Source organism: Eurosta solidaginis, chromosome X, assembly GCF_040869045.1.
Source record: "Eurosta solidaginis isolate ZX-2024a chromosome X, ASM4086904v1, whole genome shotgun sequence".
Lineage (NCBI taxonomy): Eukaryota > Metazoa > Arthropoda > Insecta > Diptera > Tephritidae > Eurosta > Eurosta solidaginis.
Genome location: NC_090324.1, coordinates 105,975,932 through 106,000,441, shown reverse-complemented (window position 1 = coordinate 106,000,441; position 24,510 = coordinate 105,975,932). Strand labels below are relative to the sequence as shown.

The 24,510-nt window shown below is 35.7% G+C and overlaps 1 protein-coding gene across 10 annotated transcripts in view; it reads left to right on the top strand.

Moving 5' to 3' along the window:
• Window positions 1-24,510, top strand: part of CaMKII (Calcium/calmodulin-dependent protein kinase II) — a 3,892,153-nt gene that overhangs the window by 989,444 nt on the left and 2,878,199 nt on the right. The window lies entirely within an intron of this gene.

Below are 24,510 nucleotides of genomic sequence, written 5' to 3'. Positions count from 1 at the left end.
TATGTCAATTGGCATGATATTGGTGTATATAATGACTAGTATGTCATCTGGTATAATGCTGGCGCAAAGGCTGACTAGTGTGTCAATTGGTATGACCCTGATGGGTATGCTGACTAGTATGTCATCTGGTATGATGTTGGTGTATATAATGACTAGTATGTGAACTGGTATGATGTTGGTGTATATAATGACTAGTTTGTCAATTGGTATGATGCTGATGCAAAAGCTGGCAATTGATATTTCGTAGGGCATCGCCGTGTTAAAAATACCAGTTGCTAATATGGAAAAAAGACAGAACTCATACTAGTTGGAATTTTTGGCAAACTAGTATTCTTCTAGTATACAACTAGTTGGTTTAACTGCAGGACCCTGCAGTCAAAAGCCAAAGTAGTCAGCAAACATTCTAGTTCATTGACTACAATTTTGTGGGGTTATTCATACTAGTTAGTGTACGAGTAGTTATTTGACTAGAATTTTGTGGCGTTCATCATACTAGTCAGTTTTAGAATGGTTCATTGACTATGATTTTGTGGTGTTATTCATAGTAGTTAGTATTTGGATAATTTATTCGACTAGAATTTCGTCTGTCGGACTCGAGGAAATGCGCGAGTGCCAGTTTGCAATCCATACTTCAATTGACAATGCTAGATATCGTCCAAATCAACGGGCACATAAACAAAAGCATGGCGAGTCGACCCTCACCGTTACCTCAACAGAGGTTAAAGAAGATATCGAAAACGCCAAGCCTTCCATATCAATAGTCCCAGACGGATAACTTATGCCGATGACCATGAGGGCATCAGCAGCCTAGCACATTTCTTCTACTTGGCGTTAAAAGCCTTTGCCATTCCAGAATAATGGAGAATGGCAAGGATAAAACCACTACCAAAGACCGGAAACCCAGCCAGTACCTAACGATGTTATGCCTTTGGTCAGTAACGAAAACATTTGAAGCCGTTACGATTCCCTCAATTAAATAAAATTCTTCGGTTATCCAGCCATCAGCATGACTTCCGTAAAGTGCATATCACTACCACCGTTCTTAACTCCATTAACACTAATCATAGGACCATTCTAGTGCAGCTTGGCCTGTTTTGACGTAGTCAACCACGACTGGTTCGTCCTTCTCCGTTAGATAGATAGATAATTTATTGAAGATTGCACTGCGACCATTGGTCTATTGTGCCCTCACCTTCTTCACAGCACATCATCCAAGCCGACTTCCTTGATGAACCCTAGCCGTTCTCTTGGCTTGAGGGATTTAATGTGGGAATGTTCTGGCCATGGTGAGCCCATAAATTTAGCCCTGTGTCTTGAGATTGCGGCACAGGATATGGTCCGCCGGCTCCGCTGATCGATCACAAAATCGGCATGTGTTATTCCGTTACTTTTTAGGTTTTATATATATGTACGTATTTTTATCAAAATTTATTCCAAAGTATAATGTATTGAGGTGATAAATTTTAAAGTGATATACATATGTATGTATATTAACTTAGGTCGATTTGTATGGACGAAAGTTAACCAATATCGCGCAATCGATTTTTCGATCGGATTTGGGCTCAAGAAAAAATAGTTCCACTACGTATACCCAAAAAAAAAATTTTCGAGCCTGCGAAAAAATAATGGCGAAAGGGTAAATTTTTCGACCAAAACACCCCCAAAACCCAAAAAATATTTTTTTTTTCAAAAAACTGTTGTAAAAATCAATGGCGCGTTATCGGTTGATAAATCGACCCAGTCTAATATAAATACTTTTTATATATATGAAATATAATGAATAAAATGAATTTGAGCTAATTTATGAATTTTCAAGTAATTTTTCAACCCAACTAGTTATAGTGTATTAACTAGTAGGATGCTGATGCAAAATCGAATAGTATGTCAACTGGTCTTACAATGATGCACAGACTGAGTAGTATGCCAACTGGTATGTTGATGTTGAATCACTAACTAGTATGTCAGTTGGTATGATATTGATGTATATAATAACTAGTATGCCATCTCGTATAATGCTGGCGCAAACGCTGAATAGTATGTTAATTCGTATGACCCTGATGAGTATGCTGACTAGTATGGCATCTGGAACGATGTTGGTGTATATAATGACTAGTTTGTCGATTGGTATGATGCTGATGCAGAGACTGGCAATTGATATTTCGTAGGACATCGCCATGTTAAAAATACCAGTAGCTAATATAAAAAATTACAGAACTCATACTAGTTGGGATTTTTGGCAAACTAGTATTCATCTAGTATACATCTAGTTGGTTTGACTGCAGGGTATGCATGCTCGTCTTTAAACTTGACTGTCATACCGCGTTCTACTGCTTTGCTTTTAGAAATGAAATTCGCCTTCGAATTCGGCGAGTACAACACATTGTGCAACCGAACATTTCGTTGATTTGTTTTCAACAATATATCACCTTTTCCAAACGCTACTATTGATGTGTTTGATGCTAGCCAAATATTCTCTCTTACCTCTACATAATTCACGAACATTTCCTTGTTGTTACACATGTGAGATGTTGCCCCGCTGTCCTTATACTAATATACTTCGTTGTATCTTCTGGGCGTTTTTGTCATTGCATTAACTTTCACAGCAGCTTCGCTAACATTTTTCTTTTCGTTGTTGTTGCACTAACTTGCATAATGCCCTTTCTTACCGCATACAAAACATTTACCATTAAACTTCTGCTGCGTTCTCTTATTGGCATTTTCACGAGCTACGAATGCTTGCTGTCCACCAATTTCCGATGCTAAGACCTGCCTTTTACGCCGTTCTCCCTCTTCTAAAAACTTTAACTTTAATACATTAAAATTTGGTAGATCATCGCGCGTCTCCATCGCTATTACGAAATTCTCGTACGATTTAGGTAAACTTGATAACAGAATTATACTTTCAAATTCATCTTGTATTGAAACACCAGTCTCCGCCAACTTATCAGCCACTTCGGTAAAAGAATTCAGAAATATTTGTACATTCTCTTCATCGCCCATTTGCTTGTTATACAGCTGCTTGTACAATGAAACCTTTTGTACTGGACCCTGAGGCTTATGCACCTCCTTTAATTTCTGCCATGCTTTTGCTGATGGCTTGCAGTTCTTGATGTAAATAAGTTGATCTGTTTTCACACTGAGTAGAATCGTTGCCAACGCTTTTTCGTTATTTACTGTCCATAATGCCAATTCGTCTGCATTTGTAGGCTTCTCTTCATTTACCACTTTCCACAAACCACCATGGAAAAGCACACTTCTCATCTGTACAATCCACGTTTCATAGCAGGACACATCCAGTTTTTCAAAAGCATAAAGTGTTGACGATGCCATTTCTTACTACACAAATTTTATATGTAAACTTCTGGGCACATAACCTAATGAAAACTGCGCAAATTTATAATACCGTTCAATTCAGTGGTTTATTAAGAAGTAAGAAAATAGTTTCATTTTACTTATTATGAATGACATTTAAAAGAGGATTCACGATGTTCAAAGATTCAAAGTACAGAGTTTCAATGTTCAACAATTGCAAGTATTGTTGTCTGAAAAAATTGATAAGATCGGTCGAATATATAGTATATAGCCCCACAACCGATTGTTCAGATAAGAAACTTTTCGTAATTACTGCCCTATTTTATGAGCTAGAGGCTTCAAATTTCAACGAATGCATACGTATATAGCATATATTGTTGTCTGAAAAAATCATAAAGATCGGTGGTATATATAGTATATATATATAGTATATATGTCATCACGCCTTTTATATCTACTGGCAACTCTGTATGTTCTCATTTTATTTAATGTTCATTCTCCCTTGTGTACTTAATTTACCATTTATTGAAATCTTCATTTTTATTCTTGAAATGTAAATAAAGAGACAGTCGTTAACTTGAAGTGAATAAAGCGAGTGTCATTTTAAATTCTTTAAATCGGTTGTGCTGAATTCTGTCTGGGTGACAGCATCAGAAGTGGTCCTGGACCTAAATAGTTTACCATATCCTCGTTAAAAGAAATTTTACAAAAATTGCAGATAAAAATAAGTGGCACAAAGGTCGAGTTAATTAACAGACTCCAGGAGGTGGATGCAGAAACCCTGGAGCCAATGGTGAAGAAATATTGCCAGCAGAGGGAAGCGCATCACCGTCAAGTAAGGAAAACAGGAAGCAGGGTGAGGAATTGGTCAGGGACGACGATAGGGTTATGAAGCAGCTCGAGGTGCAAATTAGCGCGATGTGTGGCGCCGTTGATACGCTAAATGCACAGCTGCAGACTCTTCATCCAGGAGTATCGAATATTCCAGAACAAGCTTCAAGTTAATACGACGACGAGCGTGGTGCTTCGTTTTCGTCAGCGCCGGTTGCAGTCACGCAGGCGCCGATTTCACATACATAGCTAATAGCAGCGGTAGCAATGCCAGCGTCAAAAGCATGGCCTACATCGTTTCCACCACCAATAGAAGAAAATTACACAATACCACCACAGTATGTGTACATGTCGACGTCGCAGCAGCAGCACACATTGTCACAGCCGAATACAATGTCGCAGTCGTTCTTGTCATATGCAAAGCCTCAACAGTTGAATTCAAATTTGCAGCTGCCACATGCAACGATTTTAACTTCGCAACCATAGATGAATTGATACGAAACATTTGTTTACACTCATTTTCTCCGCTCTCACGAGGGACTTATCTGAAATTTGTGTTGGCAAAAATCACACATAAATCCCTCCCGCCAGCTGAAGCGGGTGCCAGAACAAAAAATGTGCCAGCTAAAACGAAAAACGGGCCAAAAATTTCGGTAAACTTTAGTTTGACCTACAACTCTAGAATAGCGTTCAAAAATTATGGGAAAAAGGATAAAATATTTGTTTTAGTATAAATATTATTATTTCGATGGCGGAGGGTAAATATTATTTCCCATTCAAAAGTTATCACTAAAAATAGGTTTCGTAAATATGAAGTCGCGATGCAACTAGTCCATTTTTATCACAGAACCTGGAACGTCAGATGTGTAGGATAAGCCCTATCTATTAAATGATGTTAACTATTATATTATAGGTCCGATTTACTGAAATTTCAAAAGAATATATGATTTTCACTGTGATTTAAATGCGTTACAATATTTAACTAATTAAATTAATCAAAATGTAAATTTTACTTGGATTTGTTTATATTTAACTCTAACTAGTCGTATTACTGTAAAATAAGTTTAAAGAAATAAATGTTTTACGACTATCATTTAATTAAATTATTGAAAATATAATCGCCGAAATGTATGTCAAAAATCCCCATAGTCAGATCTATTCATTTTTGTTTGGAGTGGCATCATTGATAAATGTTATAAAAAATGTGCATTTTGACAGCGCTCTCTCGAAACAAAAAGTTGCAAATCCATTCATTTATGTTCGCAACAGCCATGTTCGTCATGTTATTTTGGCAGTTCTTAGCAGGTTGAGTGGGGTTGCAAAGCGATGGGCAGATGCTCAACCAGTATTCCGGGAATGGAACGAATTTTTTGCAGCATTTCTGACAGATTTTCCGTATGCACAAAATTCAGCTGACGCTCATATGCGAATGATGAGCACGAAAATGAAAAGGGGTGAGAAAATAGTAGAATATTATTATATATTCAAAGTGTGTTTGAGCTCTAGGCCAATATATACATATGTTTATTAAAATACAGCAAACGCCACGAAGAATATATCATACGTTCTCAACTGCAACACTAAGAACAACAGAATACCACGAAATATCATAAACGCAGCAACGGCATATCTAAGAACGGTGGAAAATAAACTCTTAAATCTTATTATACGGATCAAATATGTAATAAGAAAGCAAAAGGAAAGAGAGGTAAGCTCCATATTAAATATAATACACAAAGAATTTGATGCGGAAGATGCCATTGCATTCTTAAAGAGTGAGAAACTATTAACCAATAACTTGACAACAGCATTAGAGAAAACACACACAAACAAATTTGACAGACTTAAACATATACAAAAACAGTCTCTTAACATTAAAAACGTACCGAAGTGGTTACACAATGCGACAAAGATGGAGATACCGACAGACATCCAGTGGCTCCTCTCCTTAGGTCCGAAATTCTCTTTACCTATAGCTAGCACTGAGTTCCCGCTGTTCAAATTGATAGCAGATGGAGAGGATTGCATTCAAACTATTCAAGATAAAGAGCAGCAAGAAATTGAGAGGAACAATCTAACCACACTAATACGGGATCAGCTGAGAAAGCCTAAAAGTAGCGTGAGAGATAAATTTGTATTAGATACACTACATTCCACAAATAAGTTCCTAAAAGACAATAAAAATGTACTTGTTCTGAATGCCGATAAAGGCAATGTTACGGTTTTAATGTATAAGGATGAGTATGAAAAGAAGTTACAACAGATGGTTAACGACATTTCCACTTACAGAGTACTAAAACGAGACCCCACTAATAAGCTTCAAGAAAAAAATAATGAAATTGTAGAGAAACTATTTAAACATAAAATGATCGATACGAAAGGGAAATACCAATTAATAACCAAAACGGCCATCGCGCCAAGACTGTATGGCTTACCTAAAATCCATAAAGAAGGATTACCATTGAGACCCATTTGTTCGTCTGTCAATTCCCCATCATACAAGTTATGTAAATATGTTGTCAATGTCCTTGAAGATATAACTAAAACATCTAAATATAACGTAAAAGACACTATCACCTTTAAGAACAAAATTAAAGATACCTACATCTTTGACGACGAGAGTCTCGTTTCCTTTGATGTTGTCTCATTATTTCCAAGCATCCCGGTAGATCATGCCTTGGAAATTATAGCTTCCAAGTGGGATGATATAAAGAACCATACAAATCTCACGAAGGAACTTTTTATGAATATGGTTCGGTTCTGCATAAGAGATAATAGATATTTTAGTTTCAACAATAAAATTTACGAGCAACGGTCAGGAATGCCTATGGGGTCACCAGCATCTCCTGTAATAGCGGATATTGTGATGGAAGACTTGTTACAGAAATTCGAAGAAGATTCACATCAAAAGCCACGTTTATTAACGAAATATGTGGACGATTTGTTCGCCATCGTAAAAACGGATGCCGTGGAAGATATGCTTAATATTTTGAATGGATACAATAGGAGCATCAAGTTTACTGTTGAAGTCGAAACTGATGGACAGCTGCCATTTTTAGATACCTTAATAATAAGAAGGAATAACCAACTTTCATTTGATTGGTACAAGAAGCCCACTGCATCGGGTAGGCTAATCAATTATAACTCGAATCATGACAAGGCAACGATAGTCAACACAGCCAAGAATTTTGTCAGAAGAGTTCTCTCCATTAGTGATGAAGTCTACCACGAGGAGAATATAAAAGCAATAAAAAACATATTAGAGAATAATGAGTTTCCAACACATATAATACAGAGCTATATAAGAGATTATTTCGTAAAATTAAATACAAATAAACCAACTAATGATACAAAGAAAATGTATAAATCGACCACATTTGTATCTGGTCTGTCTAATAGAATAAAATATTCAAACATATATGACAGAGAGAGATTTAAATTAGCTTTCACATACAACAATACGTTGCAACGGAGGATTTTTAGCAATACGAAAAGCAGAATAGAGAAATTTGACAAATCGGACGTTATATATAAAATTAATTGTAATGGCGACGGGTCCCACGTATGCGACAAAGTATATGTGGGGACAACTAAATCGAAATTGAAGACGAGGATTTCCGGACATAAATCAAATATCAAAAATCGTGACAACCCTAATGACAATAAGACAGCTTTAACTCAGCACTGTAGAACCACTGGACACTCTCCCGACTTGGAAAATGTAACAATAATGCAGCATGAGAGAAACAGCAATAAACGCTATATACTTGAAATGTTACACATAATAAATACACCAAGTGATAAACGCATAAATTTCAAATCAGACACAGACCATTGCGCCTACGCCTATAGAGAACTTATCAACAACAACAAAAAAGGCTTATAATAAGAGTGTGACTTCGTTTGCACAATTGTTCACCTGCTGCTGATGTGAGCGTCGCTTACGGTTGGAGAATTAATGTATTGTTGTTTGTATAAAAATTTGTTTACGATTACTGTATTTTATTGTTTATGTTTTTTAATGTTCTTTTACTCTTGTTTGTTAAAATATAAAATATAAATTTAGTCGACCAGGTGCAGTCATAAGTGTAAGTTGGCACTTGCGACAATTGTATAATTATGTATGTATGTACCAATGTCTCTATAAATGTTTTTCGTTTTTTTTTTTTTTTTTTCAGTCCTGAAGATGACTTCAGATTGAAGTCGAAATATTGGCAAGACAAACCATTCGACAAATAAATATACATTGTTTAAACACATTTGCTGTATTTTAATAAACATATGTATATATTGGCCTAGAGCTCAAACACACTTTGAATATATTAACTAAAAGGCCGGAATACAAGAGAATATTATTATAATATGGTGGCAATGGGTCGTCGTGATAATATTGAGGATAGTGCCATAATTAAATATATTATAAATGGATTATCGGATGATTATCTGCGTAAAACATTGAACGCAATGAAATTTTATAAGTGTGCCGATTTGTTGCAATCACCTACAAATTTAGTTTCTAGTGTTGATAGCCGATATAGGTTTGGCGAAAGAAGTGAAACGCAGCAGGCATCGAGTATTGTAGGCAATGTTGATAAAAATAATGTAAACAAAAGTGAATATGGGCCAATTTGTTACAATTGCAGGGAGCGAGGCCATATTTCTAGAATTGTGAGACTGCTAATGAAAAAAAATGAAAGCGATACTGCTGTTATTATAAGAACTTTTGACGATCTAGCTGATTTCAATTTAAATTGAACCTTTTATTATACATTTTTGTTTTCTTTTCTTTTACTTTTAACTTATTACGAACTCAAGATCCGTTTTTATTGATAACAGCCCCATCGCAAATGTCATCAATGACTCTAATTTATTAACCTCTGAAGATAATATATTTACTGTTGTTCACCAAAATGTAAGAAGTATAAGACGGAATTTTGACTCCTTGGTTTGCAACCTTGAATCCCTTGGTAAACTTCCCGATATAATATTTGTTTCAGAAATTTGGATTTTTTCCTACGAAGTTAACGATTATAATATACCTGGTTATAATTTTTCTGCTAATGCAAATGACTCGTATTCTGCCGGAGGTGTTGGTGTTTTTGTGCGAGATATCTATAAGTATGAAGTGACATGCGTTAGCTTATCAAGCGCTGATGTCATAAAAATTTCAATGCTAATATCCAATGTTCAATATACTTTTATTTGCCTGTATAGGTTCCATTCAATTTCTTTTAAACTCTTTCATGAGGAGTTTTCTCTCTTTTTAAGTAGAGAAAAAGCAGCAAATACTGTTATAATGGGTGATTTTAATTTTGACTTTCATAGTCATAATGTTTTATTAGACAATTATCTTACACTTCTTGCGGACCATGGTCTAGTTTCATTCATTAATGAGACTACCCGCCCAGATTCAGGAACCTGTTTTGACCATGTATATGGTAGGTTAAATAATTTGGAAGATAACATACATATGGGTATAAATATTGATTTCGGAATCTCTGATCATTGCATGACTGGTATTCAACTTCAAAACATAAATGTAAGTAGGCGTATTACCAATTTATATACCCCATCAGGTACCAGGAAAATAAATTTTAACGTTCTCAATGAATATCTTTGCGAGGAAAACTGGGAAACGGTTTATGGTGAAACAGACGTTACCAAGGCATATAATTTATTTATGAATAAACTCACGGTTCACATTAACAATTCGAGTATTTGTTTCTTGCCAAGACCATCATCTTTAACTCTCAAGCCATGGATAACTCGTACTTTGTTACATAAGATCCGACTGAAGAATAGGTTACGCAAAAAATGCAAAAGAAATCCGGCCAATACTAAGCTGAGAAACCGTGTCCGCCGGTTGACATATAATCTTAATAAAGAAATAAGTTCAACTCGGGAAAAATATTATCAAAATCTCTTTCTATCAGCGCAAAGTAACACGAAAAAGGAATGGGCAGCTGTAAATAGAATAATGAACCGAAACTATAGGAAAAGGTCCGACTCGATTATGTTAAATGTGGATGGCGTGGATACATCGGAGACTCTGGTAGTAGCTAATGAACTTAATAATTTTTTTGTAAATGTAGGAGCAGCTTCTAATACAATGAGGAATCCAAATATCTGCATGTGCCGTTAAAATCGAAACATCACAGAATTGAGAACTCCCAGTAATAGTTTGTTCTTTGATCCAATTACAGGTTCAGAAATTCTTAAAATAATTCAAACTTTGAGCAAGTCTGATTCAAGTGGCAGTGACAACATTTCAAATAGGACCTTAAAAAGCATAGCTTTTAATATCGTTGATATTTTAAAGCATATATTTAATTTGAGTATAACCTCCGGAGTTTTTCCAGAAGATTTAAAATGTGCTACCGTGATACCGCTGTTCAAAAAGGGAGATAAAAAAGACAAGAATAATTACAAAATACAATTTTTTAGTCCCAAGCAATTTGGTTTTATGTCAGATCTCTCAACTGAAGATGCTCTTTTAGACTTTTCTTCCTTTATACATAAGGCGATTGACGAAAAAATGTGTTGCGCTAGTCTGTTTGTAGATATTACTAAAGCATTTGATATGGTGGACCATAATATTCTACTGAGTAAGCTTAGCTCCGCTGGTTTTCGTGGCAACGTTTTTAGTTGGTTTAAGTCATACTTAACGAATAGAATTCAGAAAGTTAAAGTTGTAAATATTCAAAGTGAACCCAGACCTATTACCTTAGGGGTGCCACAAGGCTCGGTTCTTGGACCTATCTTGATTCTAATATACATTAACTCACTATTCTCGTTGCCATTTGTTGGTAAAGTAACGGCATTTGCAGATGACCTTGCCATTGCATATGGATCTACAGATGAATTTAATCTTTTTGCTGATATCAATCACGATGTTTTTATGCTGAGGTCTTGGTTTGCTAGCCACAAACTCGTGGTAAGCAACAAGACAAAGTTGATGTATTTTATTAAATGCGGAAAGGAGTTACCTAGAAACGATATTTTCTTTCACGGCTCGAACTTTATGCGGTTTCGTATGTGTTCAAGTAACTGTAATCATCAAAACTCTGTCAACACCTTTGACGAGACCATAAGTTGTGACAGTAATTGCTTTAAAATTGATGTGGTCCTTAATTTTAAATATTTAGGAGTTATGTTCGACCAAAGCCTAAGTTGGTCATCACATATTTTTGCTTTGAAATCGTACATGTTGTCAGCGGTTCGTTCATTCTTTTACCTAAAAAGGCTGTGTTCAAATCGAATGTTAGCATTAATATATCATGGGTTAGTCCACTCAAAATTACAATATGGAATCAGTTGCTGGGGTGGAGCGTATGCTAGTAAGCTAAATGCGCTTTTAATCCTACAGAAGTGCTTTATCCGAAAAATGTGTAACGCAGACCGTTTATCCCACTCTATGGACCTTTTAAAAAAATTAAACATACTTCCCATTCCACACTTGTACTATTACAAAGTTTTGAAAATTTTTTTATAAGGAGTGGGTATCCACAAAGCCCGATATATAACCCTTACAGCCTAAGAAGTAGACCGTTATCAAGTGTAAAAATTCCTCGTTTTTGGACCACACTTTTCCGTAACTTTTACACAATCTTGTCATGTAAACTGTATAATAAATTACCTGCTGTAATACAACTCATTAGAAAACTTTCTAAGTTTATGAGGGAAGTGAAACGGTGGCTACTTGGTTTCAATCATGAGGGTGTAGAAATTCTGTTGCGACCCATCGTATAAATTCCGCTATGTAATATTTATGAAGTTTTTAGCTTTATATGTAAGAACTTTGTTATTTATAGTATTTCTTTTTATTTAATATAGTATTTTTTTTTATTTAAAATAGTTATTCTCTGGTCGTTACTTTAACTAGAGATTGTAGCAATTATATCTTGTGATTATTATGCGCCCCACAAGCATTTATAATTATATTTAAAGGAAATGACATTTCCACTGCTTTTATAATTAGCATTTAATGTCATTAACTATTTTCTTATTTGAATTTGTTACTTTTTATATTGTACTACTTGGAAAATTGTACGTATTTATAAGAAAATAAAGAATATACAATACATACATACATACAAGAAGAAAAGTTGAAGCAAAACAAGTCGAAAGGTACATCAAGTAGCAAGTGAAGAACAAGAAGAAGAGGCGCAATGTTTTGAAAGTGAATCAGCAATAAATAAAGTTGAAAATCGAACTAAATAAGTAGAGTTGTGTAAAGAAATTTTAATTATCGGCGTATCTGAGGTAAAATGTAAAGCGCTGATTGATTCGGGTAGTAGCAAATCCCTTGTGAAGCAATCGATTGCTAAAAGGTGTGGTGCATGTGTCATTGCGTGTAGTGAAAAGTTAATTGGGATCGCTGGTGGTGAAGTTCTTTGCCACGGGAAAATACTAGTGCATATAAAATTGGATGAAGTCGTACGTATAGTTGAGTTGCTAATTATTAATGATTCCTTGATGACGCATGAGGCACTTATTGGGATCGATGTGCTTGCAAAGGGAAAGGTAGTTATTGAAAATGGTACTTATCAAGCTAGGGCAATTTATAGGAATATTTTAGATGTTTGAAGCTCGTTAAGTTCTGATGTCAACGAAAGTTTGTTATATTTAATGAATGCGTATTCGCCTTTCTTTGGAGAAAAATTACCTGAGTTAGGTAAATCGAAAACATTCAAAATGGACATAAAGTTAACGAGTCATAGACCAATAGCTAAAAAGCTGTACAGCATCCCTATCCCAAAACAGCGTGTAGTTGAGGACATTATTGAAGAGATGTGGGAACTGGGCATTATTAGAAGATCACATTCTCTGTACGCATCACCTGTCATTTTGGTACGTAAACAGAATGGAGAAGATAGACTCTGCGTAGACTATCGCGGGCTGAATGCAATAACTGAGAAACAGCCATGGTTGATGCCTACAGTGGATGGGGTCTTGCCGACATTGTCTGGAAAAAAATTGTATACCACTTTAGACCTTATGTCTGGCTACTACCAAATTGAAGTAGAGGAACATTCAAAACAGTTTACAGAATTCGTAACACCCAGTGGACAATTTGAGTTTAACAGGAAGCCATTCGGTTTACGAAATGCTCCGTGTGCTTTCCAGAGAATGATGTCACAATTGGTTGAGCCGTTGAAGAAAGCAGTTGTCAGTTACGTGGATGAAGTTGTTATTGCTACTGATAGTGCAGAAGAGAATTTGTTTTATTTGGAAGAGTTTCTCAAGATTATACAGAGAGAAGGTTTGACATTGAGGTTATCGAAGTGTTCATTTCTGAAGAATGAGGTTACTTTCTTGGGGCATCAGGTCGATGCAAATGGTATAAGGCCAGGTAATTTGAAAACCTCAGCAATAGAGTCATACCCGACACCACGTAATCCATTGGAAGTTCGTAGGTTTTTGGGGTTGACTGGGTTTTTCCATAAGTTTGTTCCTGGGTATGCTCACATCGCTAAGCCCCTCAGCAACCTAACTAGAAAGAGTGTCAGTTTTGAGTGGAGTACAGAGCATGATGAAGCGTTCCGTCTGTTAATTAGAGCGATTACCAGAGCCCCAGTCCTAACGATTTATGATATCACGAAAGAACATGAACTGCATACTGATGCACCGAGTGCTGGCATCGCAGCTATATCGCTCCAGAGAAAGGAAAATGACCTAAAGCCGGTAGCTTATTATAGTCGAGTGTGTAGTCCACAAGAAATGAATTACCATGCATACGAGTTGGAGGTCCTGGCAGTCGTAGAAGCGTGTGATAGGTTTAGAATTTTTCTATTTGAAAAATATTTTGATATTGTAACAGACTGCCAAGCAATCACTACAGCAAAAATATCAACACCAATGAAACCAAGAGTAGCTCTCTGGCTACTGAGACTTTTGGAGTATGATTGTAATACAATACATCGTGCAGGGTTGTCAATGGGTCATGTAGATTCGATGAGTCGTTCGCCGGTTGCGGTGACATGCGAAGTCGAGGATGTCAGTGCGAAAATATTGACCTTGTCGACTGATGACTAGGTTAGCACTATGCAGAGACAAGATGGCAAGCTAAACGAAATTATAAGCATTTTGCAGAATGATACTGGCCAACGAAGCGACATAACGTCAAAATATTGTCTGAAATTGGAAAGACGACCATGGGCATATACTGTTGGTTGTCCCGAAGGGTATACGATGGCGTATACTCAAACTTTGTCATGACGATGTTGAACATCCCGGGGTAGATGGGACCATCAAGCGAATTCTGAAAAACTTTTGGTTCCCGAGGCTTCGAAATTCTGTGAAGGTTTTTGTAAAATCGTGTATCGAGTGCTGTTATAGCCGTGAACCGATGCGCAAAGAGTGCGAATTATTTGGGATTGACATACCGCAGCTACCATTCCAAACATTACATGTGGACCATCTGGGTCCATTTGTCAAAAGTCTACGTAGATATGAATACGTGCTGGAGATTGTCGATGCATTGACGAGATATACGGTGGTCTGCCCAACACGGTCGACGAAAACCAAGCCTTTAGTAGATGCACTGAACTAATTAACACTCTACTTTGGTTTACCAAAGCGAATGGTGTCGGACCGCGGGACCGCAGCATTTAGTACTTTTTGCCAAGAGAATAATATTCAACACATTAAAGTGGCAGTACGTACACCGCGATCAAATGGTCTAGCAGAACGTGTGAATCAAGCGGTGTTGGCTTATTTACGAACGTCCACTGAGGATGCGAAAGATTGGGATGTACATGTCCACATGTTACAATGGTCGTTAAATACGAAGGTAAATGCAACTACGAAATTTGCACCAATTGATTTAATTTACAGCTTTCCGCTACGAGATCTGAGTGGAAACAAAATATTAGCAGCCGTACAACCGGAAGATGAAAACTTGCAAATGAAAGGGCGACGTAGCGAAGCAATATGTAATATTGAAGCAGGAAGGGTCAAATGGAAAGAAAAAATCGACGCAAGATATAAGAAGCCATCGCCATATGAAGAAGGGTCGTTAGTGCTTATTGAGGCCCCACCCTCAAGTACCGGTGAGCCCCGAAAGTTGCATCCGAAATATAAGGGACCATATGTGGTTAAGAAAGTTATACGAATTAATCGATATGTTGTCACCAAATGCTTACGTATATAGCATATATGGTTGTCTGAAAAAATCATAGAGATCGGTTCTATATATAGTATATATCTCATACAACCGATTGTTCAGATAAGAGACTTTGCGCAATTTCTGCCCAATTTTAACAGCTAGAAGCTTCAAATTTATCCAAATGCTTACTTATATAGCATAAATTGTTGTGTTAAAAAATCATAGAGATCGGTGGTATATATATTATATACCCCATATAAGCTGTCATTTGTGCCCCTTTTTTACGGCTAGAAGCTTCAAAGTTCATTAAATTTCATCAAATAGTTACGTTTACGTCATATATTGTTGAAATACGTGATTCGTAGTCATAGTTTTTACATGCAGACCACAAAAAAAACGTGAAGCTTTGCATCCTCACACAAAGTACCTACCTATTTTTATACTCAGTTGAGCAGAGCTCACAGAGTATATTAACTTTGATTGGATAACGGTTGGTTGTACAGGTATAAAGGAATCGAGATAGATATAGACTTCCATATATCAAAATCATCAGTATCGAAAAAAAATTCGACTGAGCCATGTCCGTCCGTCCGTCCGTTAACACGATAACTTGAGTAAATTTTGAGGTATCTTGATGAAATTTGGTATGTAGGTTCCTGGGCACTCATCTCAGATCGCTATTTAAAATGAACGATATCGGGCAATAACCACGCCCACTTTTTCGATATCGAAAATTTCGAAAAATCGAAAAAGTGCAATAATTCATTACCAAATACGGATTAAGCGATGAAACTTAGTAGGTGAGTTGAACTTATGACGCAGAATAGAAAACTGGTAAAATTTTGGACAACGGGCGTGGCACCGCCCACTTTTAAAAGAAGGTAATTTAGAAGTTTTGCAAGCTGTAATTTGGCACTCGTTGAAGGTATCATGATGAAATTTGGCAGGAGCGTTACTCTTATTGCTATATATCTGCATAATAAAAATTAGCAAAATCGGAGACCGACCACGCCCACTTTTTAAAATTTTTTTTTTTTAAATTCAAATTTTAAAAGAAAAGTTAATATCTTTACAGTATATAAGTAAATTATGTCAAAATTCAACTCCAGTAATGTTATGGTGCAACAAAATACAAAAATAAAAGAAAATTTCAAAATGGGCGTGGCTCCGCCCTTTTTCATTTAATTTGTCTAGGATGCTTTTAATGCTATAAGTCGAACAAAAATTTACCAATCCTTGTGAAATTTGGTAGGGGCTTAGATTCTAGGACAATAACTGTTTTCTGTGAAAAAGGGCGAAATCGGTTGAAGCCACGCCCAGTTTTTATACACAGTCGACCGCCTGTCCTTCCGCTCGGCCGTTAACACCATAACTTGAGCAAAAATCGATATATCTTTACTAAACTCAGTTCACGTACTTATCTGAACTCACTTTGTATTGGTGTAAAAAATGGCGGAAATCCGACTATGACCACGCCCACTTTTTCGATATCGAAAATTACGAAAAATGAAAAAAATGCCATAATTATATACCAAATACGAAAAAAGGGATGAAACATGGTAATTGTATTGGTCTATTGACGCAAAATATAACTTTAGAAAAAAAACCTGATAAAATTGGTGTGACACCTACCATATTAAGTAGAAGAAAATGAAAAAGTTTTGCAGGGCGAAATCAAAAGCCCTTGGAATCTTGGAAGGACTACAGTTCGTGGTATTACATATATAAATAAATTAGCGGTACCCGACTGCTGATGTTCTGGATCACCCTGGTCCACATTTTGGTCGATATCGCGAAAACGCCTTCACATATACAACTAAGTGCCACTCCCTTTTAAAACCCTCATTAATACCTTCAATTTGATAGCCATATCCTTTTTAAAATACTCATTAACACCTTTCATTTGATACCCATATCGTACAAAAAAATTCTAGAGTCACCCTTGGCCCGCCTTTATGGCGATATTTTGAAAAGGCGTCCACCTATAGAACTAAGGCCCACGCCCTTTTAAAATACTTATTAACACCTTTCATTTGATACCCATATCGTACAAACAAATTCTAGAGTCACCCCTGGTCCACCTTTATGGCGATATTTCGAAAAGGCGTCCACCTATAAAACTAAGGCCCACGCCCTTTTAAAATACTCATAAACACCTTTCATTTGATACCCATATAGTACAAACAAATTCTAGAGTCACCCCTGGTCCACGTTTATAGCGATATCTCGAAAAGGCGTCCACATATAGAACTAAGGCCCACTCCTTTTTAAAATACTCATTAACACCTTTCATTTGATACCCATATCGTACAAAAAAATTCTAGAGTCACCCCTGGTCCACGTTTATGGCGATATCTCGAAAAGGCATCCACCTATAGAACTAAGGCCCACTCCCTTTTAAAATCTATATATTAATACGCTAACAAAATTTCCATACAATCAATTGACAGGCTGTTTGGCATACTTAGCATACGTAAAATCATATAAAAGTTATATGAATCGATTCGTATTGATCAGCCGCAGTGCTTAGGCCTATTTTTGTTAACAAATATTACTCTATTTGTTTATAATTAATAGAAAAAGTTTTTTGTAAATTCGAAAATCTGTGCAACTATCGAAATTGCCATCTGTAGGACGCATTATGTTCACAAACCCCCCTGAGTACAAGCTCCAAATTCTCAATTGTTCCGTTGCTCAAATGTTTCATCTCTACATATGTATATATTTGTACACGCCAAACAGTGAGAGAACTATTGCTTCGCTCATTTTCTGTTGAAATAAAATATTGTTTCCCATTGTTTCCAATTACCTATATTGGTTTGTACCAAAATCTTTAAAAAATTGTTCTAAAATAATTGTTAGCGCACAAAAAAACTTTAAAGAGAAGTAATAACTTAACCGGCCTATTTTTTTGGACAAATTTTACTTACACATAAAAGCATAGGTCTTTATTTAACAGATTCTTTGTTTTTCATTTTAGTTGCTTTAAAAAAAAATAAATCAGAAATAATGAGTCAACTTTTCTTCAAACTCACTAAATTTATTTATTTATAACAATTAATTGCAAATTTGACCCAAATGTTTTTTGCATTTCCAGATTTTATGCTCCTTTTAGATATAGCACGTCTTATAGTGAACAAAAAATAAATAAATTTGCTACAAAGATATTACATTAAAATTTGTATATTGTCTTTTATGCTAATTTATTTTGATATTTCTTATTTTATTTTATTATATTATCTTTTATTTCAACTTAGTTTATTATTATTTAAATGCAACTTGATTGAATCGGAAAATTTCACGTTGTATATTAAACGAAAAAAAACGACCCAAAAACGTTTTCGATTTTAGGTCGAAATATTGCATAGGCCGTATATTACTCTACTATCTATATATTAATACGCTAACAAAATTTCCATACAATCAATTTACAGGCTGTTTCGCATACTTAGCATACGTAAAATCATATAAAAGTTATATGAATCGATTCGTATTGATCAGCCGCAGTGCTTAGGCCTATTTTTGTTAACAAATATTACTCTATTTGTTTATAATTAATAGAAAAAGTTTTTTGTAAATTCGAAAATCTGTGCAACTATCGAAATTGCCATCTGTAGGACGCATTATGTTCACAAACCCCCCTGAGTACAAGCTCCAAATTCTCCATTGTTCCGTTGCTCAAATGTTTCATCTCTACATATTTATTTATTTATTTAATTATTTAAAGTCAACTAACAACTATATTTGTACACGCCAAACAGTGAGAGAACTATTGCTTCGCTTATTTTCTGTTGAAATAAAATATTGTTTCCCATTGTTTCCAATTACCTATATTGGTTTTTACCAAAATCTTTAAAAAATTGTTCTAAAATAATTGTTAGCGCACAAAAAAACTTTAAAGAGAAGTAATAACTTAACCGGCCTATTTTTTTGGACAAATTTTACTTACACGTAAAAGCATAGGTCTTTATTTAACAGATTCTTTGTTTTTCATTTTAGGTGCTTTAAAAAAAATAAATCAGAAATAATGAGTCAACTTTTCTTCAAACTCACTAAATTTATTTATTTATAACAATTAATTGCAAATTTGACCCAAATGTTTTTTGCATTTCAAGATTTTATGCTCTTTTTAGATATAGCACGTCTTATAGTGAACAAAAAATAAATAAATTTGCTACAAAGATATTACATTAAAATTTGGTATATTGTCTTTTATGCTAATTTATTTTGATATTTCTTATTTTATTTTATTATATTATCTTTTATTTCAACTTAGTTTATTATTATTTAAATGCAACTTGATTGAATCGGAAAATTTCACGTTGTATATTAAACGAAAAAAAACGACCCAAAAAGTTTTCGATTTTAGGTCGAAATATTGCATAGGCCGTATATTACTCTACTATCTATATATTACACGTAAAAGCATAGGTCTTTATTTAACAGATTCTTTGTTTTTCATTTTAGGTGCTTTAAAAAAAAATAAATCAGAAATAATGAGTCAACTTTTCTTCAAACTCACTAAATTTATTTATTTATAACAATTAATTGCAAATTTGACCCAAATGTTTTTTGCATTTCCAGATTTTATGCTCTTTTTAGATATAGCACATCATATAGTGAACAAAAAATAAATAAATTTGCTACAAAGATATTACATTAAAATTTGTATATTGTCTTTTATGCTAATTTATTTTGATATTTCTTATTTTATTTTATTATATTATCTTTTATTTCAACTTAGTTTATTATTATTTAAATGCAACTTGATTGAATCGGAAAATTTCACGTTGTATATTAAACGAAAAAAAACGACCCAAAAACGTTTTCGATTTTAGGTCGAAATATTGCATAGGCCGTATATTACTCTACTATATTTATTATTAGGTTAACTTTGTTCGATTATAATTTGCCCATTACATTGATTCGAAAATATGCCCATTACATTGATTCGAAAATGTAAAATTTTTGGCTGAAAAACTTCACAAAAGTTGAAACTGTATACGTGGCCCCACTTTATAAATTTTTAATTCGAAAAAAAAAAAACGGAATTTAAAACTACAGTGGAGACACTGGAGGTTTAAATAGGAGATTTATTTAATCTTCTCAGTTAAAGCTCTAGGTGGAGATGTGCTATTAGACCTAAAAATTCCGCGTTCTTTTATGACCCCCAAAAGTATCAAATATTCTACGAAATCTTAAGGGGTGGCAACACGAATGTTGGGTTTTTACTTATTTAAAAGTACTCAACTATATCGTTACTGAGTTTTAATTGATAAAGAGAGAGTTACACTCAAAATATGAAATAAACGGCTAAATTATGGTCTTCGTCATCCGCTGCCTCACTTCGAAAAAGTTCGTGCCAGGAGAAGGAGTAAAAAGAAAGTAAAATATTGAAAAATTTTAAATGAAATTTAAAATTTAAAATTTTGATATTTTCAGGATAAGCAAAAAAAAGCACATCACACACGCATACATTATTCTATATCATTTATATTATCATCAACATCAGGTAAGTTTATATTTTATCCCACCCGTTCAAACAACTTACATTGGAAACCACCCCAACTCCCACTCTTATCATCACTCCATACTCCTATTCCCACTACCACTCCTTTTAGCACTCCTACTACCACCCCTCCCACTCCCATTCCTACTCCCACTCCTGTTACTCCTACCCCCACTCCTTTCCCTTGATACTCCTACTCTCAATGCCACCCCACTCCTGTTCCTCTCCCAATCCCACTCCCATTCCTACCCCCACTCCCACTCTTACTACCACTTCTACTCCCACTCCCAATACCACTACCAATTATATATATGGGGTATTCCATCCCATTTCGACCAATTTTGAACCCGACCCCTTTAGTATTGACTGAAAGTTTTTCTTCTTTTTCTAGCTTATGAAAGACGTTTTTCAGAAGTTTTTAAAATTTTTTCATCCAACTCAAAAAAAGTTATGAATTTTTAAAAAAACACCGTTTTTGTTTTCAAAATGCTATAACTTTTTCAAAAATTTACCGTTTGGGATCTTTTTTTTTTTAATTTGTTTTTAAATGTACTTTTCGGAAAAAATTCCAAAAAATTTTAAAAGTTTTTTTTTTTGTAATTTTTCAGTTTTTCGAGATTTTTCGAATTTCGCCCTTTTTTTCTCATAAAAAACTTCAATCAATTCTGGAATCATCCCCACTAATCCCAGAGTGCGCCGAGAATTTTTTTTATTTAATTGAAAAAAAAACTTTAAAATTTTTTTTGTATTTTTTCCGAAAAGTACATTTAAAAACATATTTAAAAAAAATTATCCCAAACGGTCAATTTTTGAAAAAGTTATAGGAATTTGGAAAAAATACCGTTTTTTTCAAAATATTTAAAACTTATTTTGAGTTGGAAAACGGTGTTTTTTCAAAATTCTATAGCTTTTTCAAAAATTTACCATTTGGGATCATTTTTTATTTTTTTTAAATGTGTTTTTAAATGTACTTTTCGGAAAAAATTAAAAAAAATTTTTTAAGTATTTTTTTTCAATTAAATAAAAAAAAAATTTTTTTCGTCCCACTCCGGGATTAGTGGGGATGATTGCAGAATTGATTGAAGTTTTTTATGAGAAAAAAAGGGCGAAATTCGAAAAATCTCGAAAAACTGAAAAATTACAAAAAAAAAACACTTTAAAAATTTTTTGGAATTTTTTCCGAAAAGTACATTTAAAAACAAATTTAAAAAAAAAAGATCCCAAACGGTCAATTTTTGAAAAATTTATAGCATTTTGAAAACAAAAACGGTGTTTTTTTTAAATTCATAACTTTTTTTGAGTTGGATGAAAAAATTTTAAAAACTTCTGAAAAACGTCTTTCATAAGCTAGAAAAAGAAGAAAAACTGTCAGTCAATTCTAAAGGGGTCGGGTTCAAAATTGCATTTTTTAAATTTGTTTTTATTTAAAATATTTGTATATATACGGGCGCCCACACTACTGCCCCACCCCTTTTTTATCGCAACTTATACTCCTACTCAAACTCCCACTCCCACCGCCACTCCCACTGCAACTCCTGCTACTCTCGCTACCATGCCCATCCCCTGCTACTCCTGCTCCAAATCCCACTCCCATCCCTACTACCACTCCTGCTACTCCTATTCATATTCCTACTCCTATTCCTACCCACTCTCCTGATACTACTACCCCTACTCCTACCTCCTCAATCACACTCCCAGTCCAACTCCAACTTCTGCTACTTCTATTTCGACTCCCAATCCCACCCCACTCCCACTCTTTTTCCCACTCCAACTCCTGCTACTCCTACTCCCAATCCCAATACCACCCCCACTCCAACTCCTTTTTCCACTCTCACACCCACTCGCTGTCCACTCCCAATTTATGATCGGTCAAACTGTTTAGGATGCAACCCGATTTATACCTACACACATAAGTTGAATTTTAATTATATTTATATGCACATGCATTTTTTTAATTTGTACATATATGGGCGCTAACACTACTGCCCCACTTATACTCCTACTCTAACTCCCACTCCCACCGCCACTCCCAGTGCAACTCCTGCTGCTCTCACTACCATGCCCACCCCACGCTACTCCTACTCCCAATCCCACTCCCACTCTTATTCCCACTCCCCCACTTCTTCTACCACTATTGCTACTCCTGTCCCCACTCCCACTCCTACCCCCACTCCTATTCTCCTCCCACTTCTGCTACTCCAACTCCCAATTCCACCCCCTCCTACTTCTACTCCTACAACTACTACTACTTCTATTGCTACTTCCTCTCCTACCCCCACTGCTAATCCCATGATACTCCTACTTTGCCCCTGACAACACCCACTCCTGCCCTCACTACTCCTAATCCTATTCCCACTCCCACTCTTTTCCACCCCCACTCTCACCCTCACCACCACTCCCACTCTTACTACACCTATTGTGCTCCCACTCCTATCCCCACTCCAATTCCCCTACCACTTCGTGTACTCCTACTCCCACTTACAATCCCACTCCTACTACCACTCCTGCTACTCCTACTCCCATTCCACTCCTACTCCTGTTCCTCTCCTAATCCCACTCCTATTCCTACCCCCACTCCCACTCCTGATACTCCTATTCCCACTCTTACTACCACTTCTACTCCCATTCCCAATAGCACTACCAATTATATCTATATGCACATGCATTTTTTAAATTTGTGTGTTTTTTTTTAATATTTGTACATATACGGGCGCTCCCACTACTGCCCCACCCCTCCTTTATCACCACTTATACTCCTACTCGAACTCCCACCGTCACTCCAACTGCAACTCCTGCTACTCTCACTACCATGCCCACCCCCTGCTACTCCTACTCGCAATCCAACTCCCACTCCTACTAACATTTCTACTACCAATCCTGCTACTCCAACTCCTATTCCTATTCATACCCCCACTCCTATTTCCCTTCCATACCTGCTACTCCTACTCCCAGTCCCACTCCCACTCCTGCTACTGCTACTACTACTACCCCCATCCCCACACCAACCCCCCACTCCCACTCCTACTACTATTCCAACTCCTACTCCTGCTACTCCCACTCCCAATTCCAATCCTACCCCACTCTATCACCCCCCTAGCCACTGCCACCCCAACTTTTACTCCTTTTCACACTCCCACTTTATAATCGGTTAAAACGTTTATATGGGCGCTCCAACTACTGCCGCCACCCCTTTCTTTACCCCACTTCCATTCCTACTTCTACTCTAACTACCGGTAAAACCGTTAGGATGCAACCCGGTTTATACCTACATATATAAGTTGAATTTTCATTATATCTATATACACATGCATTTTTTATATCTTTCATGAAAATGAAATGGTATATTAATTTCGTCACGAAACGGAAAATTGTAAGTCCTTAAAGGAAAATAGATAGACCCACCATTAAGTATACCGAAATAATCAGGTTGAAGAGCTGAGTTGATTTAGCCATGTCCGTCTGTCCGTCTGTCCGTCTGTCTGTTTGTATGCAAACTAGTCCCTCAATTTTTGAGATATCTTGATAAAATTTGGTGAGCGGGTGTATTTGGGTGTCCGATTAGACATTTGTCGGAACCCACCGGATCGGACCACTATAGCATATATCCTCCATACAACCGATTTTTCAGAAAAAGAGGATTTTTGTAATATCTTACCCAATTTAACAGATTGAAGCTTCAAACTTCACCATATACTTTCGTATATTGCACATATTGTTGCCTGAAAAAATTTATGAGATCGGTAGTATATAT